Consider the following 26,955-nt stretch of genomic DNA (forward strand, 5'->3'; position numbering starts at 1 on the left):
TTCAGAAAAATCAGGGAGTGCATTAACTTCATAAAATGGTAACAGATACTTTCCTCTGGAAGGGCTTATTTGTGCTATTGGCTACAGAGCCAGCAAAGGTAAATATGGTAAGAATCAGTCAATCAGTTTTTAGGCATTGGGGCAAACTCAATCTGTACAAATATAAAGATCTTCAGCTTAGTGACATGACACAATCCTTTTTTTTCCTCTTCGTCCATACAACTCAAACACAAACTTTGTCTCCAGGCCCTTTCTGGACGTGACCCAGCCTGCACACAGCAGAAACAGTTGGAGTTTAACCTCAGGGCTAAGTCCGTCTAACGTGGGGCTAACACAGGGCACAACTTGGAAAGCAGAAAAGTGGAGCTGCTGAGAAGCCTTTTCCTTTGCTGCACGGTATATTTAAATCCAGATTGACCGGTCTTATTTTCTGCTTCCCTGCTCCCCCCCAAGTTTAGCAGTTTTTCTTTGAGCAGCTGAACTTAATTTCTCAGTTTCTCCACTTTTTAAAGACAAATTGTTATGCTGGAAGTTGCTAACCGGGCTAACACCCATGATTCTGGCAGTCTTTCCAAAATTGTTCCTGATGCCGTGGCTGTCTGGGGAGAAGCAGTGGCAGCACCAGCATTCCCGCCTTCTCTCCTGAGTATGCTTACTAACTATCTTCTAACCAGGTGAGACTGAGAGTTGTCCAGCGAACAATCGCCATGGCAATGACTGAGAGGAAAAGCGGTCACTGCTGCCTCCTGCGGCATCATGGACTGAGGAGCGTGTTCCTGCCCCTTGGCTCCTGACAATGGTAAAGCCCTTCTAGCATGCCCTGAAATGTTGAGATAGTGTGGCAGCACAGACACTGCCAGAATCAGCTACAGGCGTCTGTCCAGCTTGGCTGGGCTCAATGGAAGGTGAGAGTAGCATGTAGCACTTCAGCTTTGAAAATGCTGCCCTTGAGATAATCACCATGTAAGAAGAAACCTGGCAGCTTCCTGTAAGCAAAGATGGCGTGAACAGTGCTCTAGCTATGGTCTTGCAAAGCACTGAGATATCTGAGAGTTAAAAAGAATAGGCTGTATGTTTGAGGACATTTCGAAACAGGCAGGAAATGCTGGTATGCGGATAAGCTGCACGTAAATTGTTGCTTTGACTTAAAGCATTCATTTAAAATAAATGCCAGTTTCTCACTGTTTCTTTAAAAAAAAAAAATTCATTTTACTGTACATTTATATGAAGACAATGTACACATAAACAGGTAGATTAGAAAGCAATCACGGTGACATTTCCCTCACATGAACCATAATTTTATCTTGGAAATATTGAATGGCACCTCTATGAGGTAGATTAAAGTAACAGGAAAAAGTTAGGAATACCTTGAAAAAAAAATCAAACTACAAGGACCACATGTTTTTGTGAATTCAGATTTTTTTTTTCCTCTTTAGACACTCTTATGTCAAACTGAGAGTCTTAAGCATCTTTCAGCCGAGAGTCTTCTTCATAAGAAGAAACCTTTTGCAGTGCTGCTTTGTCGTAGCTCACATCCGTCAAGTATGTCCAGCAAGTCTTTGTGCTCTGGGAAGGTGGGAAACGCAAAGGGAATGTTCAATTCTCCAGAAAACAAGAGCATTGCCATGCTTCTGCGATGGCTTGCATGGCAGTGGGAAGCATTGCAGGATCGGGATCCGTGTGAATGGATCAGGCTGGATTTTTAAGCCATCAGAAAGGAAGTTTAGGAATGCTGAATTATTCAATTCTCATTCAGAAGTTGTAAAAGCCTGACCTGTTCAGGAAAATTGTGTATCGTGAGGAAATCACCCAGTAGTAACTACTTTCTTCTCTGTATGACTGAAAACTGCATAAGGCAATTTGATTTCTTGCATACAAATGTCTTTTAGTAGTCTCAAAAGGTGTGATTAAAGCATAAACTGCTCCTTAGATTTCTTGTTAAAATGTTCCATGGATGCATCAAGGTCAGTGAATTCATTGGCAGAGATGCCTGTTTTACTTTAAGATCTAAGAATCAAGTCATTCCTTGCTTTCCTTTGTTTTTGTTGCCTCTCCTTGCCTACCTTGCCTTGCTTTGTCTTCCTCTTTTTTGTCCCTTTCCTCCTTTTCACCCTGTTTCTTCTTAATGTTCTTACATTACATGCAGCTCTCACAAGAACTAGACAAGGAACGTAAGCAAGACTGTCGTTAAAGGGGATAGTATTTATCCATTTTGTTCTTTTTTTCTCATCTGTAACCATGTATTCTATTTAATAAAATCAGCTCTAAGAAGGAAAGTCAAGTTTCTTTTATACATATGACAAAACCAAGTGATTCAGGCTCAAGGATTCTGTTCTTTCCTGTCTTTACAAACCTCCCTGCAGCAAGCAACTCATGTTAGCTCTCCAAAAATTAATGCAGAGCTTTGTCCATCTCGCCTAATCCTGCTATCATGTATAAGTTGATCTTTGTAATCTTTCTCTAGGCTTGATGCCTGAGTGACGGTGGACAGGCCATGAGAATCCTCTAAGAGCCTGTTGTTTGAATTGCTCTGTTTAGGGAAGATGCGCAAAAGAACAGGCTTGGAGAATCACACTGCTGGATCTGGAGTCATTCTTCTGTGATTTTCTGACCACTCCAAACTGCAGGGCATGTTCTTCATAGTACTCCTGGTCATTTACCTCGTGGTCCTCACAGGGAACAGGCTGATTGCTCTCATCACAGTGGTGGACTCAAGCCTCCACCGCCCAATATGTTTCTGCCTGAGGAACTTGTCCTTCCTGGAGATGTGCTACACGTCATTCACTCTGCCAAAAAAGCTAGTGGCTTTTCTGATGGAAGATGGCAGGATCGCCTTCCTTGGCTGTGCTGCTCGGCTGTATTTCCCGGTTTTGTTGGGCAGCATCGAATGCCTTCTGCTGGCTGCTATGGCCTACGACAGATACATAGCAATATGTGCCGCCACCCCGCCTCCCCCTCACACTATACCTTCATCACGAGGAAGGTATCATACTATTGCCTGGGTATTGGATGGCTGTTACACCAGTGCAAGTAGGACAGACCTACCAGGTGTTCACTTTGCCCTTCTGTGCTTCCCATAACCTTGATCAATTTTCCTGTGTGTCCTGGTTTCGGCAGGGATAGAGTTAATTTCCTTCCTAGTAGCTGGTACAGTGTTTTGGATTTAGGATGAGAACAAAGTTGATAACGCACCGATGTTTTAGTTGTTGCTAGGTAATGCTTACACTAGCCAAGGACTTTTTAGTTTCCCATGCTCTACTGACTGAGAAGGCTGGAGGTGCACAAGAAGCTGGGAGGGGGCACAGCCAAACTGGCCAAAGGGACATTCCATACCATGTGACGTCATGCTCAGTACATAAACTGGGGAAAGCTGGCTGGGGGGGGGCGGCTGCTTGGGGACTGGCTGGGCATCGGTCGGCGGGGTGGTGAGGAATTGCACTGTGCATCACTTGCTTTGTGTATTATTATTATTATCATATTATTATTATTATCATTTTATTTCAATTATTAAACTGTTTTTATCTCAACCCACGAGTTTTTTTCACTTGTGCTCTTCCAATTCTCTCCCCCATCCCACCAGTGAGCGAGCGGCTGCGTGGTGCTTAGTTGCCGACTGAGGTTAAACCACGACAGTCCGTTTTGGCGTCCAACGTGGGGCTCGAAGGGTTTGAGATAATAACAGATTAACCAGAGTGTATTAAGGAACTTATATCTGTTAACAGTTGTGGGTCACAATATTGGTTGCTCTGTTCTGTTCTGTTGCTCTGTTCTTGATTTGTATAATCTGCATCGTGCTCTTTTTCCTGCTGTACATGTTAAAGATGAGTGTTGGTTTTTGCAGTTTGCTGTGGTCTGCAGTGATTAGCGATGTCTCGCTTGTGAGGTTTGTTTTTAGAACATTGACCTTGACGTTAGCATGGTATGTAGGTTTCGCAATGAAGCCGTTACTGTACCATGGAGACCATTTCGTGGAGACAACTAGCAGTTGCAGTAACTTTTCTGAGAGTTTTTTTACGGAGGAAATACAGAATGGCAGTGTCACCACCTTCTTCTATGATGTTTCCTCCTTCGTTAGAGTAACTTTTCAGTATTTTGAACATCCTTGGGCAGTTAAGATACTTCTATTAATACTTCTTGGGAATATTGTTTCGGTTTTGTCTAAAGTTGATAAACAATTTAAGAATATCATCCAGAGATCTGCCCCAAGGCTGAATAATTATGAGTGGCAGGGTGTGTGGTACAAGATGGGCAAGTACCTAGGCCAATGGGCACCCCCAGTGTTTTGGAACTTCACCCCTGAGCAAGTGCGGAATCCTGAAGAGTTAGTAGAATATTTGGAAAAAGTATGCTGTCACCCTGGCAACTCCAGAGAGATGCAGATCATTGCAACGTGCTGGGGCCTGGCCCATGCCTACCGAGCCCTGTTCAACACCATTCAGTACCCTCAAAGGGAAGAGAAGGTCTCTGGCTCTGACGGTAAAACGACACGCACCGCAGCCACTCAGACCCAGGCAAAACGCCCTGCGGCCACTCCGACCCCAGCGATAGGCCGTGCAGCCACTCAGACCCCGGCGACAAGCCCTGCAGCCACTCCGACCCCAGTGACATGCACTGCAGCTACTCAGACTCCGGCAACAGGCCCTGCGGCCACTCCGACCCCGGCGACAGGCCCTGCGGCCACTCAGACCCCGGCGACATGCACTGTGGCCACTCAGACGCCGGTGACAGGCACTGCGGCCACTCAGACCCCAGTGACATGCACTGCAGCCACTCAGACCCCAGCGACACGCCCTGTGGCTGAACCAAAGAACCAGCCTGTGCCGGTATCAGTCGCCCCTGTACACAAGAAGAAATCTTGGAAGCGAAAGTCCGCTCGTTTAGTAAGGGAGGAAGAAGCTTCTTCTAAAAGGGAGCCAGAGGAAGAACTGTACGAATACCCTGGAGAAGGGCCATCACGAGAACGGGAGGAGGAGAGACAGCCGCTGATTGGGGAGGAAGAAGAGGAAGAACTCATAAACGAGGCGGTGACCACCCGATCTCTATCCCTGAGTGAGCTGCGAGATATACGAAAAGATTTCAGCCGTCGTCCAGGTGAGCATATTGTCACCTGGCTGCTCCGATGCTGGGATAATGGGGCCAGTAGCCTGGAATTAGAGGGTAGGGAAGCCAAGCAGCTGGGATCCCTTTCTAGGGAAGGGGGCATTGACAAAGCGATTGGAAAAGGGACACGAGTCCTCAGCCTTTGGAGGCGACTCTTGTCAAGCATGAAGGAAAGGTATCCCTTTAAGGAAGATGTCATATGTCGCCCAAGCAAGTGGGCCACCATGGAGAAGGGTATCCAGTTTCTGAGAGAATTAGCTGTGCTGGAGGTGATTTATGATGACCTGAACAATGAACAGCTATCCAAAGATCCAGATGAAGTCAAGTGCACACGACCCATGTGGCGGAAGTTTATAAGGAGCTCACCATCGTCATATGCCAATTCATTGGCAGTGATGACCTGGAAAGATGGAGAGGAACAAACAATGGATGAATTGGCTAGTCAACTCCGGCAATATGAGGAAAGTCTTTCTTCCTCCCTCATCTCGGCTGTGGAGAAACTGTCCTGGGGGTTCCAGCAACTCAGAGAGGATAGGTTGTACTCCCCACCTGTACGGACCAGTATCTCGGCTCTTAGGAGTCAGCGTTCTTTTGCTCAAGAGAGAGAATATAAAGGGTACACACCACGGGGCACCCTATGGTTTTACCTGCATGACCACGGAGAGGACATGAGGAAGTGGGATGGAAAACTTACTGCAGCCCTAGGGGCACGGGTACGTGAATTGCAAGGGAAAACAATCAGAGAAAGAGGTTCTTCCAGGAAAATTGCTGCTCCAGTTTCCAGCGGGCAGTTCCCCAGATAGAGTAGAAGGGCTGATCTTACTTCTGATCTTAATGAAGAAACTTCTGATTCGTACGTACAAGAAATGAGAAATGAGTACTGTGATGAGGATTAGAGGGGCCCTGCCTCCAGCCAGGGGGAGGAAAGGGACAACCGGGTTTACTGGACTGTGTGGATTCGGTGGCCTGGCACATCAGACCCACAGGAGTATAAGGCTCTAGTAGACACCGGTGCACAGTGTACCCTAATGCCATCAAGCTACATAGGGGCAGAACCCATCTGTATTTCTGGGGTGACGGGGGGATCCCAACAGCTAACTGTATTGGAAGCCGAAGTGAGTCTAACTGGGAATGGGTGGCAGAAGCACCCCATTGTGACTGGCCCAGATGCTCCGTGCATCCTTGGCATAGACTACCTCAGGAGAGAGTATTTCAAAGACCCAAAAGGGTACCGGTGGGCTTTTGGTATAGCTGCCTTGGAGATGGAAGAAATTAAACAGCTGTCCACCTTGCCTGGTCTCTCAGAGGACCCCTCTGTTGTGGGGTTGCTGAGGGTCGAAGACCAACAGGTGCCAGTCGCTACCACCACGGTGCACCAGCGGCAATATCGCACCACCTGAGACTCCCTGATTCCCATTCATGAGCTGATTCGTCGACTGGAGAGCCAAGGAGTGATCAGCAAGACTCGCTCACCCTTTAACAGTCCCATATGGCCAGTGCGGAAGTCTAATGGAGAATGGAGACTGACAGTAGACTATCGTGGCCTAAATGAAGTCACGCCACCGCTGAGTGCTGCTGTGCCGGACATGCTAGAACTTCAATACGAATTGGAGTCAAAGACAGCCAAGTGGTATGCCACAATTGATATTGCTAATGCGTTTTTCTCAATCCCTTTGGCAGCGGAGTGCAGGCCACAGTTTGCTTTCACTTGGAGGGGTGTCCAGTACACCTGGAACCGACTGCCCCAGGGGTGGAAACACAGCCCTACCATTTGCCATGGACTGATCCAGACTGCACTGGAACAGGGTGGAGCTCCAGAACACCTGCAATACATTGATGACATAATCGTGTGGGGCAACACAGCAGGAGAAGTTTTTGAAAAAGGGAAGGAAATAGTCCAAATCCTGCTGAAGGCCGGTTTTGCCATAAAACAACGTAAGGTCAAGGGACCTGCACAGGAGATCCAGTTTTTAGGAATAAAATGGCAAGATGGACGTCGTCAGATCCCAATGGATGTGATCAACAAAAGAACAGCCATGTCTCCACCACCTAGCAAAAAGGAAACACAAGCTTTCTTAGGCGTCGTGGGTTTTTGGAGAATGCATGTTCCAAATTACAGTCTGATCATAAACCCTCTCTATCAAGTGACCCGAAAGAAGAACGATTTCAAATGGGGCCCTGAGCAACGACAAGCTTTTGAACAAATTAAAGAGGAGATAGTTCATGCAGTAGTCCTGGGGCCAGTCCGGGCAGGGCAAGATGTAAAAAATGTGCTCTATACTGCAGCCGGGGAGAATGGCCCTACCTGGAGCCTCTGGCAGAAAGCACCAGGGGATACTTGAGGTCGACCCCTAGGGTTTTGGAGTCGGGGATACAGAGGATCCGAGGCCCGCTATACTCCAACTGAAAAAGAGATATTAGCAGCATATGAAGGGGTTCGAGCTGCTTCAGAAGTGATCGGCACTGAAGCACAGCTCCTCCTGGCACCCCGACTGCCGGTGCTGGGCTGGATGTTCAGAGGGAGGGTCCCCTGTACACATCATGCAACTGATGCTACGTGGAGTAAGTGGGTCGCACTGATCACACAACGGGCTCGAATAGGAAACCCCAGTTGCCCAGGAATCCTGGAAGTGATCATGGATTGGCCAGAGGGCAAAGATTTTGGAATATCGCCAGAGGAGGAGGTGACGCGTGCTGAAGAGGCCCCAATGTATAATGAACTACCAGAAAATGAGAAGCAATATGCCCTGTTCACTGATGGGTCCTGTCGCCTTGTGGGAAAGCATCGGAGGTGGAAAGCTGCTGTATGGAGTCCTATGCGACAAGTTGTAGTAACTGCTGAAGGAGGAGGTGAATCGAGCCAATTTGCAGAAGTAAAGGCCATCCAGCTGGCTTTAGACATTGCTGACCGAGAAAAGTGGCCAGTGCTCTATCACTATGCTGACTCATGGATGGTGGCAAATGCCCTGTGGGGGTGGTTGCAGCAATGGAAGTGGAGCAATGGGCAGCGCAGAGGCAAACCCATCTGGGCTGCCGCATTGTGGCAAGATATTGCTGCCCGGGTAGAGAATCTGGTTGTAAAAGTCCATCACGTAGATGCTCACATACCCAAGAGTCGGGCCACTGAAGAACATCAAAACAACCAGCAGGTGGATCAGGCTGCTAAGATTGAAGTGGCTCAGGTGGATCTGGACTGGCAACATAAGGGTGAATTATTCCTAGCTCGGTGGGCCCATGACACCTCAGGTCACCAAGGAAGAGATGCAACATACAGATGGGCTCGTGATCGAGGGGTGGACTTGACCATGGACACTATACCACAGGTTATCCATGAATGCAAAACATGCGCTGCAATCAAGCAAGCCAAACGGTTAAAGCCTCTCTGGTATGGAGGACGATGGCTGAAATATAAGTATGGGGAGGCCTGGCAGATCGATTATATCACACTCCCACAAACCCGCCAAGGCAAGCGCCACGTGCTTACAATGGTGGAGGCAACCACCGGATGGCTGGAAACATATCCCTTGCCCCATGCCACCGCCCGGAACACTATCCTGGGCCTTGAAAAGCAAGTCCTATGGCGACATGGCACCCCAGAAAGAATTGAGTCAGACAAAACCCCCTCCCAGCTTCTTGTGCACCTGCAGCCTTCTCAGTCAGTACAGCATGGGAAACTAAAAAGTCCTTGGCTAGTGTAAGCATTACCTAGCAACAACTAAAACATCGGTGCGTTATCAACTTTGTTCTCATCCTAAATCCAAAACACAGCACTGTACCAGCTACTAGGAAGGAAATTAACTCTGTCCCTGCTGAAACCAGGACAGGGTGTGTGGAAGGGCTGCCAAGGGCAGGTGAGGCCCAGCAGCAGCTTTCAGTCCCGGCATGTTTCATGTGGCAGCAGTCGCTGGACATTTTCAATTTTGGAACTGAGGTGAGGCGAGACAGAGAGGAAATGTTGGCACAGTGAGGTGGCTAGGCAAGCTCAGAACCCTAGTGTCTGTGGGTCTCTGGAAGGGCTGCCAAGGGAAGATGAGGGCCAGCAACAGCTTTCAGTACTGGCACCTTTTGTGTGGGAGCACTCACTGGACATTTTTGATTTCAGTACTGAGCTGTGGCGAAGGTCAGGGAGAATGTCGTCACACATAGTTGGGTAGGCAAGCTCAGATCCCCCGAGTTTGTGGGGCTGTGCAAGGGCTGCCAAGGGAAGGTGAGAGCCAGCAACAGCTTTCATTCCTGGCACGTTTGGTATGTGAACAGTAGCTGGACGTGTTCAGTTTTGGAGTTGGGCTGTGGAGACGCTGAGAGGGAACGTCCAAAGTGAGGTGGCTATGCAAGCTCAGAGCCCAATTATTTGTGGGTCTGTGGAAGGGCTGCCAAGGGAAGATGAGGGCCAGCACGAGCTTTCATTCCTGGCACCTTTGTTGTGGGAGCAGTTGCTGGACGTTTTGAGTTTTGGAGCTGGGCTCCGTGGGCGCTGAGACAAAGCATGTTAGGAGAGTTACGTGGCTAACAATCTCAGAGCCCGAGTGTTTGTGGGTCTGTGGAAGGGCTGCCAAGGGAAAGTGAGGGCCAGCAACAGCTTTCAGTCCTGGCGCCTTTGGTCTGGGAAAAGTAGCTGGGCGTTTCCAATTTTGGAGCTGGGCTCCACGGAAGATGAGAGAGAGCATGATGGGAGAGTTACGTGGCTAACAATCTCAGAGCCCCAGTGTTTGTGGGTGTGTGGAAGGGCTGCCATGGGCAGGTAAGGGCCAGCAACAGCTTTCAGTCGTGGCACCTTTTGTGCTGGAGCTGACGCTGGACGTTTTTAATTTTGGATCTGGGCTCTGGAGACACTGAAATGAAATTCTGGCACAGTGAAGTGGCTAGGCAATCTCAGAGCCCCAGTGTCTGTGAGGCTCTGGAATGTGTTCAATTTTGGCGCCCGGCTCTGTGGATGCTGAGAGATCATGTTAGGAGAACTAGGTGGCTAGGCAATCTCAGAGCCCCAGTGTCTGTCAGTGTGTGGAACGCCTCCAAGGGAATGTGAGGGCCAGCAACAGCTTTCAGTCCTTGCACCTTTTGTGTGGGAGCAGTTGCTGGATGTTTTCAGTTTTGGAGCTGGGCTCTGTGGGCGCTGAGAGAGAGCATGTTGGGAGAGTTAGGTGACTAGCAATCCCAAGCCCCAGTGTTTGTGGGTGTGTGGAAGGAGTGCTAAGGGCAGGTGAGGGCCAGCAACAGCTTTCAGTCCTGGCAGCTTTCGCATGGGAAAAGTAGCTGGACGTTTTCAGTTTTGGAGCTTGGCCCTGGAGACACTGAGGGGGAACATCAGCACAGTGAGGTGGCTGGAAAGCTTCAGATACCCAGTGTTTGTGGGTCTGTGGAAGGGCTGCCTAGGGAAGGTGAGGGCCAGCAACAGGTTTCATTCCTGGCACCTATGTTGTGGGAGCAGATGCTGGATGTTTTCAGTTTTGGAGCTGGGCTCTGGAGACGCTGAAATGGAACGTTGGCACAGTGAGGTGGCTAGGCAATCTCAGAGCCCCAGTGTCTGTTGGTCTGTGGAAGGGCTGCCAAGGGAAGGTGAGGGCTAGCAAGAGCTTTCAGTTGTGGAAACTTTGGTGTGGAACCAGTCGCTGGATGTTTTCAATTTTGGACCTGGGCTGTAGAGCCACTGAGAGTGAAGACCGCCTTCCCTTCATCCACCAGTCAGCTGACCTTATTGTGGAAGGATATCGAATTAGTTAAACAGGATTTACCCTTTGTGAAGCCATGGTGACTGTGCTGATGTTTGCATTGTCCTTTAAATGCCTTTCAATAGCACCCAGGGTGATCTGCTCTGTAATTTTTCCACGTGCTGAGCTTAGAGAGGTCTGTAGTTTCCTGGGTGGGTGGGTGGATGGCAGCTGTGATTGCACTCCTTCAGCCCCTGGGAAGGGAGGCCTGGACAGAAAATTAACTCTATCCCAGCGGAAACCAGGACACTCTCTACTCAGCACTGGAGTGAGGCCACACTCGGAGTGCTGTGTCCGGTCCTGGGCTCGTCGGTGCAAGGGAGACATGGCCATACTGGAAGAGAGTCCAACAAAGGGCCACAAGGATGATTAAGGGACTGGAGCACCTCACGTATGAAGAAAGGCTGAGACAGTTGAGACTGTTTAGCTTGGAGAAGAGAAGGCTCAGGCTCATCATTGCGTATAAATACCTGAAGGGAGGGTGCAAAGAGGATGGAGCCAGGCTCTGCTCAGTGGTAACCAGTGAATAGAGAAGAGGCAATAGGCGCAAACTTAAATACAAGAAATTTTATTTAAACATAAGAAAATGGTTTTTCACTGTGAGGGTGGTCAAACCTTGCCACAGGCTGCCCAGAGAGCTTGTGGAGCGTCCATCTTTAGAGATATCCAACACCTGATGGGACAATGTCCTGAGCAACCTGCCGTAGCTGACCCTGCTTTGAGCAGGAGGATTGGACTGCAAGTTCTCCAGAGGTCCACTCCAACCTCAACTCCTCTGAGGTTTTGTGAATATGAGTACTGCAGCTTCTTCTCTTCTGACAAGAGAGAGGGAATAACCTGATTTGTTCTGGATAAATGTCAAGAAGAAAAACATCTCTGTCCTTGACTGCTTGATCAATCTTGAAATCTGAGTTACAAAACTAATCTGCCGCTCTCACAGCCCCTCTCATGGATCCCCCTTCTCTGACTCCACTCTTGCCTCTGAGGCCATGCTGTGTTTCAGAGAATTTCATTAATATCTCCTGCAAGATTTCCATGGCAGGCTGCATACTGCTGGGCTGGTGCCATGAGGTGCACCTGGAAGATATTCCAGTACATAGCTTTGTTGTCGTCATAATTTTCCTACAGGTGTTTCTGACACTGACACTAGCCTCACCACTGAGGCTTACAGCACATGAGATGGGAAATGAGGAAGGCAACCCAGCCTTCCACAACTGCCTGGGAGTTTGGACTTCCTTACAGTTCCCAGAGCACTTTCCTCCTTCCTTACGCACCAGGGCGCTGAAGAGCAGCAAAGCCAGAAGGGTCTGGGAGATGCTCTCTCAGGACCAGAAGGAGCCTGGAGAGCAGATTTGGTCAGGGGCTCTGGGAAGTGAATGAAGAGCCCCTTGGGAAGACAGTGAGGGGTGACCACTGCTTGGCACGTGGAATGGAGGAGGGGAATTGTGGTAGAGAGGGCTGGCACTGAGCACCAGTGGGTCACTCCGCAGCCACATTCACTTTCAGCAGCTCACAGCAGTGCCAAACCCTGTGGCACCAGGGGGAGAAACCCACAGCAGCACCGCCTGGCATCCCAGCACCCAGCTGCAGCCCCAGGCAGCCGGCTGCAGTGACATGGCAGTGAGGCTCCTTGGTGCTGAGCAGGGCTGAGGAATGACTGCCAATGTGATGCGCTCGTGTCTGTGTGAGTGTGCCGCAGAGAAGTGCGGTGTCTCTCTGCACGTGTGCCCCCAGCCTTGGCTCCCAGGTACAGCCACACCAATGGGGGTCTGTGCTGCCTACAGCAGTCTAGGGGGAACAGAGATGGGAAAAATGTACCTCCTGGTTCAGAGAACCCTTTCTTCTGGGTTGGGTTTTGAAGCTTCCTTGGGCAAAGGGATCCCAAGAGAGTGTCCTCACAGTGGGGACTGTGACAGAGAAGCATGGCTCAGAATGCACGGTCCAGCAAGAGGCACTGCCTGGAAACACCAAGGCATGTGTTTGGAGATGGCTAACTAGCCATGCCCAGGTAGCCAGGGGTCACACAGATCAGCAGACAGAGTGGCAGTAGTGGAAGGAAATGGCAGGGGCACTTTCTCTTTGAGTGGTTCCATGAGTCTTTTCACTCCTGTCAGTGGCGTGTTTTTGAGATACACCTCTGCACTGGCCCAGTTGTTGTGCTCTGTTTCACCCTGCGGAGCAGCCTCAGAGGGTGGGAACTGGGTTCCTCTGCGATGAGCTGGCCCCAGAAGTTGTGCCCCGGGAGCACAACTAATGTGCTCCAGCTGTCTGTAGGCTTCCAGTCCGTAGCACAAGACCAAAGGTAAGCCAAAAGGAAAGCAACCCAAAACGTCCCAAGTGTGAACATCACGCCCTCTACAACAGCAGTTTTGTTCCATCCTGGCAGCTGGGGGCCAAGAAGGCTGTAGGAAAAAGGCCTGATGGGAGAGGGAGTGTTAACAGCACGTGAAAATCCTCAGGGAGCCCCGGGTCCCTCACCGCAGTCTCTCCGGCCGGCAGGAGGCATGCTTCAGCCCCTCACACAGCAGCTGCACCCCAGCATCTCCAATGTCATTATCAGCCAGGTCCAGCTCCCGCAGACTCAGGCTGGTGCTGAGCACAGCGGCCAGGTCCCCGCAGCCGGTGCTGGTGATCTGGCAGCACTGCAGCCTGCAGGGGAGGCACACAAAGAGGAGCTGTGGGATTGTCACAGCCACCAAGAGACAGACGCACCCGCCCACCAGCCTTCCCATTTCAGTCCCACTAGTCCCTGACCCTGAGCTTCCCCAGGCACTGGGCACCTCCCAAGGCTACAGACAAGAAATGGGAATTTCCGGGCAATTTGTTTTGTTTGCAAAGTCATCGCAGTGTGCATGCTAGTCATCCCACCACTGTAGCGGTAATTGTGCGGCTGCGTTCCCATGGCTCGGCAGAGCGCTCTAGAGCCACAGGAGATGCCCCGCATGGCTCAAACAATCCAGGCAGAGCTGGCAGAGACAACACAGGGCCTGCACAAGAGCCCCGATGTTTGGCATGGCAGCCCGGGTGGCGATGTGAGTAAAGGCAAGGACTATGAGGGAGCTGAGTGGCCCAGGCCTGGCAGAAGAGGGACTTGTTCTCTGCCCTCCTCCGGTGCCCGCTCACGTGGGACTGAACACCCTGGACTCAGCAGACACCAGGGCTGGGGAAACAGGTGCCTGGAGGGTTGCCCCTTTCACACATTCCTCTTGCTCTCCGGGCAGGCAGGCAGGGAGCACGGGATGAGCAGGGACCCAGTGCTGCAGGCTCACCTCGATAGCAGCCTCTCCCCATCCCTGCAGGCAGCAGCTGACCAGCCTCACCCACGGCCCAGACCCCATCAAGGGCTGCCCACAAGGCAGCCAGGGAAATGCCCCAAGAGGCCCTGAGTCCCTCATCCCACCATCTCCAGCCAGCAGATGGATTGCTTCAGCCCCTTGCACAGCAGCTGCAGTCCAGCGTCACCAAAATAATTTTCTCCAAGTCCTAGCTCCCACAGGCTCTGGTTGGTGCTAAGCACGGTGGCCAGGCCCCACACATGGCCAGGTCACCCTGCCTACACTCATGGCACCCAGCGCTTGGCCAACGAGGACTTGGTGCTGGAGCCACCGTTTACTCCAAGCCCAGCCCTCGGCCTCCTCTGAGCCCATTTCTTCCCAGAAGGTAATAAATGGGTCTTCTCAGCAGTGCACAATGGAAAGACAAGAGGCAACAGGCAGGAGTTGCAACACAGGAAATTAATTAGACTTTAGATCTCTGTGCCCTGTCCCCCACCATGAGTGTGGTCAAACAATGGAACAGGATGCCAGAGAGGCTGTGGAGCCTCATCCTTGGAAACATTCCTAACCCAATTGGACAAGACCCTGAACAAATGAATCTACTGCAGCCCACCTTTGAACACAAAGGACTGTTAGAGGACCTCTGGAGTTTCCCTCTTACATAAACTACTTTATGATTCTGGATCTGGGCAAGACCCTGCTGGTTAAGTGCCCTTCTGCAAATGGCTGGAGCCACGGAGAGTCTGGAAAACAGGTTTATGGAGACTATATATAGAATAGAATAGAATAGAATAGAATAGAATAGAATAGAATAGAATAGAACAGAATATTTCAGTTGGAAGAGACCTACAGTGATCATCTAGCCCAACTGCCTGACCAACTCAGGGCTGACCAAAAGTTAAAGCATGTTGTTAAGGGCATTGTCCAAATGCCTCTTAACCGCTGGCAGTCATGGGGCATTGACCACCTCTCTAGGAAGCCTGTTCCAGTGTTCGACCAACCTCTCGGCAAACAAATGCTTCCTAATGTACAGTCTAAACCTCCCCTGATGCAGCTTTGAACCATTCCTATGCATCCTGTCCCTGGATCCCAGGGAGAAGAGATCAGCACCTCCCTCTCCACTTCACCTCCTCAGGAAGCTGTAGAGAGCTATGAGGTCGCCCCTCAGCCTCCTTTTCTCCAAATTAGACAAACCCAGAGTCTCCAATCACTCCTCAGAGGACAACCCTTTCTTCACTAAAAGGGTTGTCAAGCACTGGAACAGGCTGCCCAGGGAAGTGGTTGAGTCACCATCCCCAGAGGTATTTAAAAGATGTGTAGATGTGGTGCTTAGGGACATGGTTTAGTGGCGGACTTGGCAGTGCTAGTTAACAGTTGGATTCAATGATCTTATAGGTCTTTTCCAACCTAAACGATTCTACGATTCTGTGCCTTCCAACCCTGTCACCAGCTTTGTTGCCCTCCTCTGGACGCATTCGAGGACCTTCACATCCTTCCCAGATGGTGGGGCCCAGAACTGCACACAGTACTCCAGGTGAGGCCGCAACAATGCTGAATACAGTAGGATAATCACTTTCGACTGGCTGTGTCCTCTTGTCCCTTGAGAGAGTCAACAGCAACTCCCCATTTAGTATCATCAGGAAACTTGCTAATGGTTCATTCAAATCCCGCATCCAGATCATTGATCAAAGTATTGAACAGCACTGGCCCTAGGATTGAGCCCTGAGGAACACCGCTGGTGACCGGTCGCCAGCCACATGTAGCCCCATTCACTGCAGTGAATGCCAGTTCTTCACCCAGCGCACCGTGAACCCGCTCATCCCACAGCTGCACAACTTGTCCAGAAGATGCTGTGAGGGACAATATCAAAAGCCTTACCAAAATCTAGAAAAGCCACATCCACCGCCTTCCCTTCATCCACCAGTCAGGTGACCTTATCGTAGAAGGATATGGAACTAGTTAAACAGGATTTACCCTTTGTGAAGCCACGTTGACTGTGCTGATGATTGCATTGTCCTTTAAATGCCTTTCAGTAGCACCCAGGGTGATCTGCTCTGTAATTCTTCCACGTGCTGAGCTTAGACTAAGAGGTCTGTGGTTTCCTGGGTGGGTGGGTGGATGGCGGCTGTGATTGCACTCCTTCAGCCTCTGGGAAGGGAGGCCTGGACATCATTAGCGTTTCATTGGGCCAAAGGTGTGGAGACAGCAGAGCCCATGGGAGAAACGGAGAGGTTTCCTCTCTCCCCTGGGAAATGTTTTCTTTTTTTCACCATTGATGAAACTATTTAAGGTAAAACCATCATGACTATGTCTAAACACTGCTAAAGCCTGTGAAGGTGTTCAAAAGGGCTTTAGACATTTAAATTCAACCCTCTCTGCTCTGAAATCGCTCTGCACTGGGAAACACTTGCACAAAGGCTGGGTTGGGAGGGTGGGTTTTCGTTTGGTTTTGGTTTGGGGTTTTGGTTTTTTTTTTTTTTGTTAGCATGTGACCAAGAACTGTAGGAGGAAACAGAACAAAGTCTGGGCTGAGGCAGAGGTGATCAGCTGCCCCTTTCCAGGCAGCCCCAGAGCATGACAGCTGGGTGCACCCCACAACCAACCTTCCCAGATGCTGCTGGGTGAGTCCCCAGGGCAGAACTTGGGGACAGCTGGGAGACAGGAGTGAGAAAATGTGAGGCAAAGAGCCCTGCAAACACCAAGGTCAGTGAAGAAGGAGGAGGAGGAGGAGGAGGCTCTCCAGGCACCGGAACAGAGATTCCCCTGCAGCCCATGGTGAAGACCATGGTGATGCAGGTTGTCCCCCTGCAGCCCATGGAGGTCCACGGTGGAGCAGACACCCAGCCTGCAGCCCAGGGAGGACTCCATGCCTCAGCAGGTGGATGTGCCCTGAAGAAAGTTGCAGCCAGTGGAGAGCCCACGCTGGAGCAGGTTTTCTGGCAGGACCTGTGGCCCATGGGGAGCCCACACTAAAGCAGTTCGTGAAAGACTGTACCCTGTGGGGAACCCATGCTGGAGCAGTCCATTCGTGAAGGACTGTATCCTGTGGAAAGGACCCATGCTGGAGCAGTTTGTATCCCATGAGTGGGACCCCACACTGGAGCAGGAGAAGAACGTGAGGGGGAAGGAGTGGCAGAGACAGAGTGTTACGGACTGACCGCAACCCCCATTCCTCATCCCCCCGCACTGCTCAGGGGAAGAAGGTAGAAGAGTCAGGAGTGTAGCTGAGCCCAGGAAGAAGGGGTGGTGGGTAAAGGTATTTTTAGTTTTGTTTTTGTTTTTCACTATCCTACTCTATTTTTAACTGGCAATTAAATTAATCTTCCCCAAGGTGAGTCTGGTTTGCCCACAACGGTAATTGGTGAGCATCTCCCTGTCCTTATCTCAACCCTTGAGCTGATCTGATTTTCTCCCCCTGTCTTGTTGAGGAGGGAGAGTGAGAGAGCAGCCGGGTGGGCATCTGGCAGCCAGAGAAGGTCAACCCACCACACTGACAGAGGGGGAAAAAAATCCTTCTCCACCTTCCTTGTTTCTTAAACACTTTCCCTTGGCACCGGCTGTATGTCACTGCTGATGACAGGGCACCAGCTCCGTGGTGCTTTGGTCTGACCCAGGTGGCAGCTCTTGTGCAACAGGAGCAGGAGACAGGCTGAGGACCGGTGCCAATGCTCGATCCTGACACCAAGCACCTCTCTGCATCCCTAGGCAGAAGACTGAAACCTGTCCTGAGCTGGAGGCACCGTGGGCACAGCTGGGGCTATGCGAGCTGGAGCAGGGGCAGGTGGGAGGCAGGAGGGGCTCAGCCAGAGGGGGAGCACAGCTGCAGGTGCAGGGCACGACGCTTGGTGCAGACTGAGAAGAAGGAAGGGTGAGGCTGACAGTGTGGAAAAGGGTCCATCTGGGAAGGAGGAGGAAGAGACAAAAGAAGCTGTTTCTGCAGTGGACGCCGGCCAGGTGGGAGGGTGGTTCCCCTCCCCAGCATTGCCTGTCCTCCTGCTCCCACCAGCACTTGGGAAGCAGGGTTTTCCTGCCCACCCTCACAGGATGGAGAGCAGCAGCCTGTGGAGTCAGGGCCCTGCCCTGCTCCCCTCCCACCCAAGGGTAGGACTGGCCCCTGGGAAAGCGGTTCAAGATGGGATGCAGGTGGCTGAAGAAGAAAGGACTCCTCCAACGCTTGTCTCTCTCTTCAAATGCAAGAGACTGTCCTGCCTCTCACGGTGTGTTGACACCAAGACACTTTTCCCCAAGGGTCGATGCGTGCTCAGGCCGAGGTCCCATCCCTGAGCCAGGTGTGGCTGATCAGTAGCACTGGGGACATGCCTTGGGCTTGGGGACAAGGGCCAGTGTCTCAGCACAGACAGCTTTGAATCTCCAGCAGCAGCAGCAGCAGCAGCTCCAAGACCATCTGGCCTGAACAAGGCCTGTGGAATCTGTCTGCCTTCTCCCTGCATGTAAAGCTGAACAGCTTGTGAACGCCACAGCCCTGGGAGAAAAGCTGCCTCTGGGACTAGAGGGAGAGACCCAGTGAGTGCCAGCCCTGCCCTTCCCTTCCCTTCCCTTCCCTTCCCTTCCCTTCCCTTCCCTTCCCTTCCCTTCCCTTCCCTTCCCTTCCCTTCCCTTCCCTTCCCTTCCCTTCCCTTCCCTTCCCTTCCCTGTGGACAACAATTGCAGACTGGTGTGGACTTTCCGTGAGAGGTTGTGAGATCAGCCATTGGCAGTGTGAGGGGTTTGGAGAGGCAGGAGAAGCACAGCACACAGACAAGGAGCTTTAGCCCAGCTCCCACAGAGCTCTCTTCCAAGGTGAGGCCGTAACGATTCAGTGACAGCATTTCCATCACGTGCCCCTGTCTTTCCCCAGCCCTCCTCCTCCCCTGAGAAAGTCTGGCCCTGTTGGCCATCTCCAGCCCCCCAAATCACCAGGGCTCCTCAGAGCAGGCCTCCGGGCTAGAGGGAGCAGCCCCACCTGTGCCTTTCTGTGGACATACCAACTGCAGCTGGTGCCGAACCCCACTACTTGACATCAGGGAAGATCCACAGAGGCTCAGCGCCAGGGAACCAGCTTCTCCCACTCCCATGGTGATGGAGCTGGGCCACACATCCGTGCGGGATTCTCTGCAGTGCCTGGTGGCCCCAACATGCCTTCCTGACCTGTGATGGGGGGTGCCCCAGAGAAGGGTGTGGGCTGGGGGTCCAGGAAGGCACATGGGCCCAGTGTGGGGCTCTGAAATCTCCTGTGAACCCAGGAGTGCTGAGTCCATGGGGCAGGGAACCACCGCCCCTCCCAGACCGGGGCAGAGGACCCAGGGGTCCGGGCTGTCTGCCTGCGCTCCTCTCCTGCCCCGACACCAAATTGTGCTATTTGGGGGGATGGTGCTCACTAGAACCCCGGTAAGAACCTTTTTCCCACTGTGCCTCCGAAACACTGGGTGCCCCAAGGGCTGGCACCATCTGCCCTTTGCCTCTCCCAGCCTCATGGGGGGACACTCCAGTTTGCCCTAACCTGCCCTTATCTAGGGGCACGTGGTGGGTGGGAAGGGGATCTCCTTTACAGAGACATCCCAGGCGTTCGGGGTCCCTCAGCCACTCTGCTCATCACGGTGGTGCAGCCAGAGAGGACCCAGGTGTCCGGGCGCTGGCAGAGGAGTGGGGACGTGGACACGGAAACACAAACACACACACACGCAGAGCGTGGCTTTGCTGAAGGGGTTTATTGATCATGAGAGGAAAATGGCCCAGGGCTCCCAGGGGATCAGGTGGGGTCATCCAGGGATGATCATCTCCTCACGCTGCTGGAGGGGGACAGGAAAAGGGTGTCACCACCAGCTCCGGTCCTGAAAGACAGAGCCCAAACCGTGACCCCCAGCGTCCGCTGGGACATGAGAGGGGCCTTGTCCCCACCGTCTCTCTCTGCAGAGACCTGGGGAAGGAGAAGAGAATTGGAGCCCTCAATATACCCAGGACAGGACGTGGCTCTCCTGAGACCCCTATGGCACACAGAGCCCTTTGCCCAGTGTGTCATTACCCTGGGATGCCCCTAAATCTCCCCGGAGCCCTGTCCAGCCCTCACGGTGATCCTGGGGGTCTGTATGGCACCAGAGCCCCTGCCTGGCCTGCACGGTGACCCTCTGGGTCTGTAGAGCCCCACTGAGTGCAGGGACAGGCATGGGGGCAGCTCTGTCCAGCTCACCCTGGGACGTGGATGATGGACAGTCCCCTCTGTTTCCCTCTCCCACACCCACGTTCTGCCCACCCCTGAGGGCTCAGGGATCCCCTGGGGCCCAGAATCCTCTGTGAGGCTCAAGATGCCCTGATGCTGCTCACCTAGCCATCAACGGCTGCAGCCATGCGTTTCTGCCGCGCAAGCTCCACCAGCTTGTCAGCCACAGGGGGCTGGGGAGAAAGGGAGGGTTAGGGACACGCCTGGGTGCACTGGGGTGTACTGGGAGGCAGGGGAAAGCAATGGGGTCCTTGGGGAAGGTGCCTCCGGGGGAAAACGGGGTACATGAGTTTGTATGGTGGTGCACAGAAAGCAGTGGGGGTCCTGGGGAAGGGGCCCACCTGGGTGCGTGGCTGTGTACTGGGGCATCCTGAGGTGCACTGGGGTGTACTGGGTTGTAAAGGGATGGATGGGAATGCAACGGGGGCCCTGGGAAAACACTGGGGTGCGGGGGTGTTCTCTGGGGTTGCAGTGGGGTGCACTGGGGCACACTGGGATGCCCTGAAGTGTTGTGGCCATGGGAAGGGAGGGTCTGGGGCCAGCAGAACTCATGGTACCTACCTCAGCCCTCTTCACTCGCCCGATTTTGAATTCCCTCTGTAGAGAGACCATGAGACCTCACTGGTCACTGGGATGTCCCCAGTCCCAGCAAGGGATGGGAGGACCAAAGTGCCCTCCAGTTCCCCAGACTGGATGCCCTCCAAGTCCACCTCACTACTTACATGCCGGTAATAACTTCCACTTGCTTCAAAGAATGCCTAGGAAAGAAGAGCAAAGGGGTGGTCTGGATTGGACCTTGGTGGGGCTGTGGGTGGGGCACAGGTGTCCCCAGTCCCCCCAGGCCCATGGCTTCCCCCAGGTCTGAGGGGGAAAATCCCTCCTGCTCCCCCCACCCCCATTCATTCCAGTTTCACCTGGGATACCTGTTCATGCAAGGACCAGGGGTGGGGATGGAGACAAGGATAGCGTGGGGAATTTGCGGCCTCCAAAGAGGACGGGGGTTGCGGGGACCCAGAGACAGGGCACTGGGGTGAATTAGCATGGAATTGTGGGAGGGAGAAAGCTGCGTTGCCCGGGGCTGGAGGTGCAGGAGAGCCTGGAGGAGCCCCTTGCTTGGAAAAGGGAGAGGACAAGTCAAGGGGTTTCATGCTCACCACTGCAAATTTAATTCTGCAGGAGAACTGATGTCCTGCAGCCAAGACCCATCCGCAGCCTTGAGCCCCTCCCTGTGGCATTGGGGACTCACCTGAGCATCTTCTGGGGTGCACAGCAGGATGGTGAAGAGCAGGGCCACGCTGAGCACTGCGACCTTCATCTTCCTCTGCGGTGTGGCGAGTCCTGGGTGAAGCTGGAGAAGGTGAGGGGCAGATTTATCCCTCCCAGGACTCCTCCTTGCCCCGCCCCGAGAGCCCCCAGGGCATAGCCAGGCTTGGCAGAGACACCAGCCCTGGCAACAGGCCCAGCCCCGGCACAGAGTCACCCCCGCCTCTGGCACTGATCTAGCCACCTTCCCCGGCATCAGTCCAGCTTCCAGCATGGGGCAGCTGCACATGGAAGGGCCAAGGCATCTGGGGGTGGTGAGGGGAGGCAGAGAGAGCGCCCCTGACAGCTGGACACCCTACGGTGACGACTCACTGCTCCAACACGAAACCATCCTCCAACAGTCCCCCAAAGCCAGATCCCTCCCACCTCCCAGTGCCCCTCGCCTCCCAGCACTGCCATCTCCCAGTGCCGCTGGCCTCCCAGAGCCGTCTTTCCCTCTGGGACTCCCCCAGGGATGACGCCAGCTTCAGACCAGGGGTCTTTAAGCAGAATTGTCTCTGAGCCTTCTCCAGCCCCTTGGGTAAATGGGGGGCTGGGACCGACCCCTCTTCTTGGGGCACCAGGGACCCCAGGATTAGGGAACACTGGGAGGTGGGAGGACAACTCGGGGCATGGGCAATGGGGACAGCCAGGTGACTGGGACCTTCAGTCACTGGAGGCAATGGGGAGCACTGGCGAATGCTGGGCAGCGGGAGATGAGGGCTCGGCTTGAGGGAAGTGCTGGGGTGGTGGCAGTGCCCAGCTCCAGCCCACCCCATTTCCCTTGCACTGCAGGCCTCAAACTGGTCCAGTCCCCAGCCACGGCCTCCCCAGAACAGAGAACAGAGGGGAATATCCCCTGCCCTGGCCCTCACCCTCACCCTGCCACTGCCTGGGGCCACCGTGCCCTCCCAGACAACCTGGGTCCCACTCTGCAGAGCTGCCCCCAGACGGTGGGTCCCAGTGACTCTGTCCCCAACAAGGCTCTGGCTCCAGCCCTGTCCCTGGCTGGGACTCGGCCACAGCTCACCAAAGGCCCTTGTCCCCAGGGAGTGTCCCTTCAATGCCCTCGTCCTCGGCCCAGGCCAGCGCTGTCCCTGAGCAGGATGTGGCCATTCAGAGGGACACGCTGAAGCATCTGCTTGTCCCCAGGCAGCCACTCAGAGCTAATTGCGGGGACGGAGCTCCCCTGGCAAGAGGAGGGATGTTTGTCCCCGCAGCATCTCTGATAAGCCGTGTTTGCCCAGGGCTCGTGGCACAAGGAGCCCATTCAGCAAGACGGGTTCTTCACGAGAGTGCCTGATCGAGAGGAGCCGGGGCGGGGGCGGTTAAAGCAGTCTGGACGCCTGGGCTCCCTCCATCCCCAGCAGCAGGCAGAGCCCACAGAGGAGGGCAGTGCTGGGGGAACCGTGATAGCTGATAGTCAGAAGTAACCACATGTAATGACCAGCAAATCCACTAGCCGCACTGAGCAACAGCAGCATTGCATGCATTGGACTCATTGCCTGTACTGAGTTCGCGGGACATCAACATTATGATAGAAGATCCAGGAATACTTCTTAAGGCTGGCACGTTCCTCTGTAAACTCTTCCTCTGTTTGTCATGTTGCACAGTAATTCAAGCTACCACGCTGTGCTTCCCAATCGCCATTCACTTCCAAAAACATCCAGCAGTCCATGACACATGTCTGAAAGTAAAATAGTGCTCTATTTTAGTCCTCTGTCTCTAAGGGTGTGAGGATAATTTATTTTTAAGAGATATAAGCTGGGAATCAAAGGCTGGTGGTAAAAATCTGGTTTAGGTTTTGAACTCAGTGGGAGGTTTGCCTGAGTTTCAGTGAAACCAAGGTGTCACTGTTTTTGTTCCCATGATGATACAGACTCCTGTCACAGCTTCAAAGAAAGCCTGTCTGGTTGTATCCACGTGAAAAGAGATAAATAAAAACACACTGATAAGTGGTTCACGAGAACTGTAAAGGCTCAGATTCTTCATTGACATTATATGTCATTTTTAAGGGTTATGGGTAAGGTCATATCTTTACATGCAACTAACTGTAAATGAGAGATCTGTTGTCAATCAGTTGTGAAAAGATTTAAGGCAACTGACTTCAGTGTTTGCTTTGAAATTGTCCAAAGAGCAGGCAGTCACCTGGAAGACTTTCATTTTGACTGCTTCTGCTTTGTGCGTTACTTATTAGGTAGCTAAGTTACACAGTGTTGAATTATTTATCATATTTAAATATGCTGTGATGTTTTTTCTGTTCTGAAGTTATTTTGAAAAGAATTGATGAATTGTACGCACTGTCATAACTGAGGAATATTGACTTAGGAGAGGTCAAGGCTGCCTTTGAGATAAATGCGTATCAGGCGGATGGCATTTGATAACCACTTAGTGTTAAAGGTGCTATTCAGGAAGATCCCGTCTGCTGGTTTAATGGTATCTAAAAAGACGTGCTCATGTTTTTGTAACAGTAGTGTATTGAAAAATATGCTTTCTTTGAAGCGAACTCAGTACAGGCAATGAGTCCAATGCATGCAATGCTGCTGTTGCTCAGTGCGGCTAGTGGATTTGCTGGTCATTACATGTGGTTACTTCTGACTATCAGCTACCAAAAGAGAAAGTAAATATGTGCTGCATCTCCTGATTGAGACCTTACTGGCCCTATCTCCTCCCAGTGCTAGTTCACACCACCAAAATGCTGGTCTTCTCGTTACGCAGAAATAAATAAATAAATAAATAAACAAACAAATAAGTATCTGTCCTGTTATCTCTCTCTTCTGATAGTTGTGTGCATCTACAGGGGGGCAAAACAGGGGTGCCTGAGCTTGTTGATCCAAAATTTTGTTGATCCAAATCTTCATTATGAATATGTCCCTGCTAACAGAGGTACCAGCTATTCCCTCTGCTGTTTGGGGCACTTGCATCCTTGGAGAGAGCAGTGATGGCAGATCGTGTGTCCTCCACGTAGGAGGCTTCAGACGCTGCTCTCCAAATGGGCTGCCTCCAGCATGTACTGGTGCACAGGGATATACCTCCCCAGGTGCTGGACTTTGCACTGTGGGACTTGGAAACAGAAGAAAAAACTTTTTTTTTACCTCCCCCAAGCTCAAAAACTGTCCATCCTGATGAGCAGGAAGAAAGGTGATGGTAGCATGAGGCTTTCATGGATGAACAAGGAGCCCTGACAAAACTCAAACATGAAAGGGAAGCATACAGGAGATGGAAGCATGGGACAGTGGCTTGGGAAGAATACAGACATGCTGTCCGAGTGTGCAGGGATCGAAAGCCAGAGCCCTGTTGGAGTTGAATCTGGCAAGGGGTGTGAAGGGCAACACGAAAGGCTTCTATAGGTACATCCGCAGCAGAATGAACAGTACAGAAGATGTGGGCCTGCTGCTGAATGGGAGTAGGGACCCGGTCACAAAGGACATGCAGAAGAACTACTTCTGAACGCAGGAAGGACAGGAAGGTGTCTGGGAGTACTCAGCACGGACTTACAAAGGGCAAATTGTGTCTGACCAACCTGATAGCTGTCTTAGGTAAAATAAGTGGCTTGGTGGATGAGGAGAGAGCATTGGATGTCATTTAGCTCAACTTCAGAAGGGATTTTGATACTCTGTTTTCTGCAAGACCCGCTTAGACAAACTGATGACTATTGGCTAGAAAAGCAGACAGTGAGATGGATTTAAAGCCAGCTGAATGGCTTGACTCAATGATTGTGGCACTGAGTCCACCTGGAGGCCAGTCAATAGTGGTGTACCCCAGGGGTCGACACTGGGGCTAATACTGTTGAACATCTTCATCAGACACCGGGACTGACTGCACCCTCAGCAAGTTTGCAGATGATACAAAAGTAGAGACATGGTTGACATGACCAGGTGAGTGTGCAGCCATTCAGAGGGACCTGGACAGGCTGGAGAAATGGGCTGACAGGAACCTCATGAAGTTCCACAAGGGGAAATGCAAAGTCTTTCGTATTGGGATGAGTAACTCCATACACCAGTAGAGGCTGAGGGCTGAACGGCTGGAAAGCGGCTCGGCAGAAAAGGACCTGGGGGTCTTGGTAGACACCAAGCTGACTGTGAGCCAGCAGTGTGTCCTAGCCACAACAAAGGCTGAGGAAATCCTGGGCTGCATTAGGAGGAGTGTTGCAAGCAGGTGGGAGGGAGTTGATCCTTCCCCTCCGTCGTTAAGAAAATTAACTCTATCCCAGCGGAAACCAGGACACTCTCTACTCAGCACTGGAGTGAGGCCACACTCGGAGTGCTGTGTCCGGTCCTGGGCTCGTCGGTGCAAGGGAGACATGGCCATACTGGAAGAGAGTCCAACAAAGGGCCACAAGGATGATTAAGGGACTGGAGCACCTCACGTATGAAGAAAGGCTGAGACAGTTGAGACTGTTTAGCTTGGAGAAGAGAAGGCTCAGGCTCATCATTGCGTATAAATACCTGAAGGGAGGGTGCAAAGAGGATGGAGCCAGGCTCTGCTCAGTGGTAACCAGTGAATAGAGAAGAGGCAATAGGCGCAAACTTAAATACAAGAAATTTTATTTAAACATAAGAAAATGGTTTTTCACTGTGAGGGTGGTCAAACCTTGCCACAGGCTGCCCAGAGAGCTTGTGGAGCGTCCATCTTTAGAGATATCCAACACCTGATGGGACAGTGTCCTGAGCAACCTGCCCTAGCTGACCCTGCTTTGAGCAGGAGGATTGGACTGCAAGTTCTCCAGAGGTCCACTCCAACCTCAACTCCTCTGAGGTTTTGTGAATATGAGTACTGCAGCTTCTTCTCTTCTGACAAGAGAGAGGGAATAACCTGATTTGTTCTGGATAAATGTCAAGAAGAAAAACATCTCTGTCCTTGACTGCTTGATCAATCTTGAAATCTGAGTTACAAAACTAATCTGCCGCTCTCACAGCCCCTCTCATGGATCCCCCTTCTCTGACTCCACTCTTGCCTCTGAGGCCATGCTGTGTTTCAGAGAATTTCATTAATATCTCCTGCAAGATTTCCATGGCAGGCTGCATACTGCTGGGCTGGTGCCATGAGGTGCACCTGGAAGATATTCCAGTACATAGCTTTGTTGTCGTCATAATTTTCCTACAGGTGTTTCTGACACTGACACTAGCCTCACCACTGAGGCTTACAGCACATGAGATGGGAAATGAGGAAGGCAACCCAGCCTTCCACAACTGCCTGGGAGTTTGGACTTCCTTACAGTTCCCAGAGCACTTTCCTCCTTCCTTACGCACCAGGGCGCTGAAGAGCAGCAAAGCCAGAAGGGTCTGGGAGATGCTCTCTCAGGACCAGAAGGAGCCTGGAGAGCAGATTTGGTCAGGGGCTCTGGGAAGTG

At 52.0% G+C, this 26,955-nt stretch overlaps 1 long non-coding RNA gene across 1 annotated transcript; it reads right to left on the minus strand.

The window, feature by feature from the left end:
* Positions 1-19,799: 19,799 nt before the first annotated feature.
* Positions 19,800-21,604, minus strand: LOC143170622 (uncharacterized). The gene is made up of 5 exons (XR_012997077.1): positions 21,547-21,604; positions 21,023-21,058; positions 20,862-20,897; positions 20,405-20,473; positions 19,800-19,914 (listed from the first exon to the last, which is right to left on the minus strand). It is a non-coding gene; the product is annotated as an uncharacterized LOC143170622 (long non-coding RNA).
* Between the last annotated feature and the right edge of the window lie 5,351 nt (positions 21,605-26,955).

The sequence above is a fragment of the Aptenodytes patagonicus genome, chromosome 24 (assembly GCF_965638725.1).
Source record: "Aptenodytes patagonicus chromosome 24, bAptPat1.pri.cur, whole genome shotgun sequence".
NCBI lineage: Eukaryota > Metazoa > Chordata > Aves > Sphenisciformes > Spheniscidae > Aptenodytes > Aptenodytes patagonicus.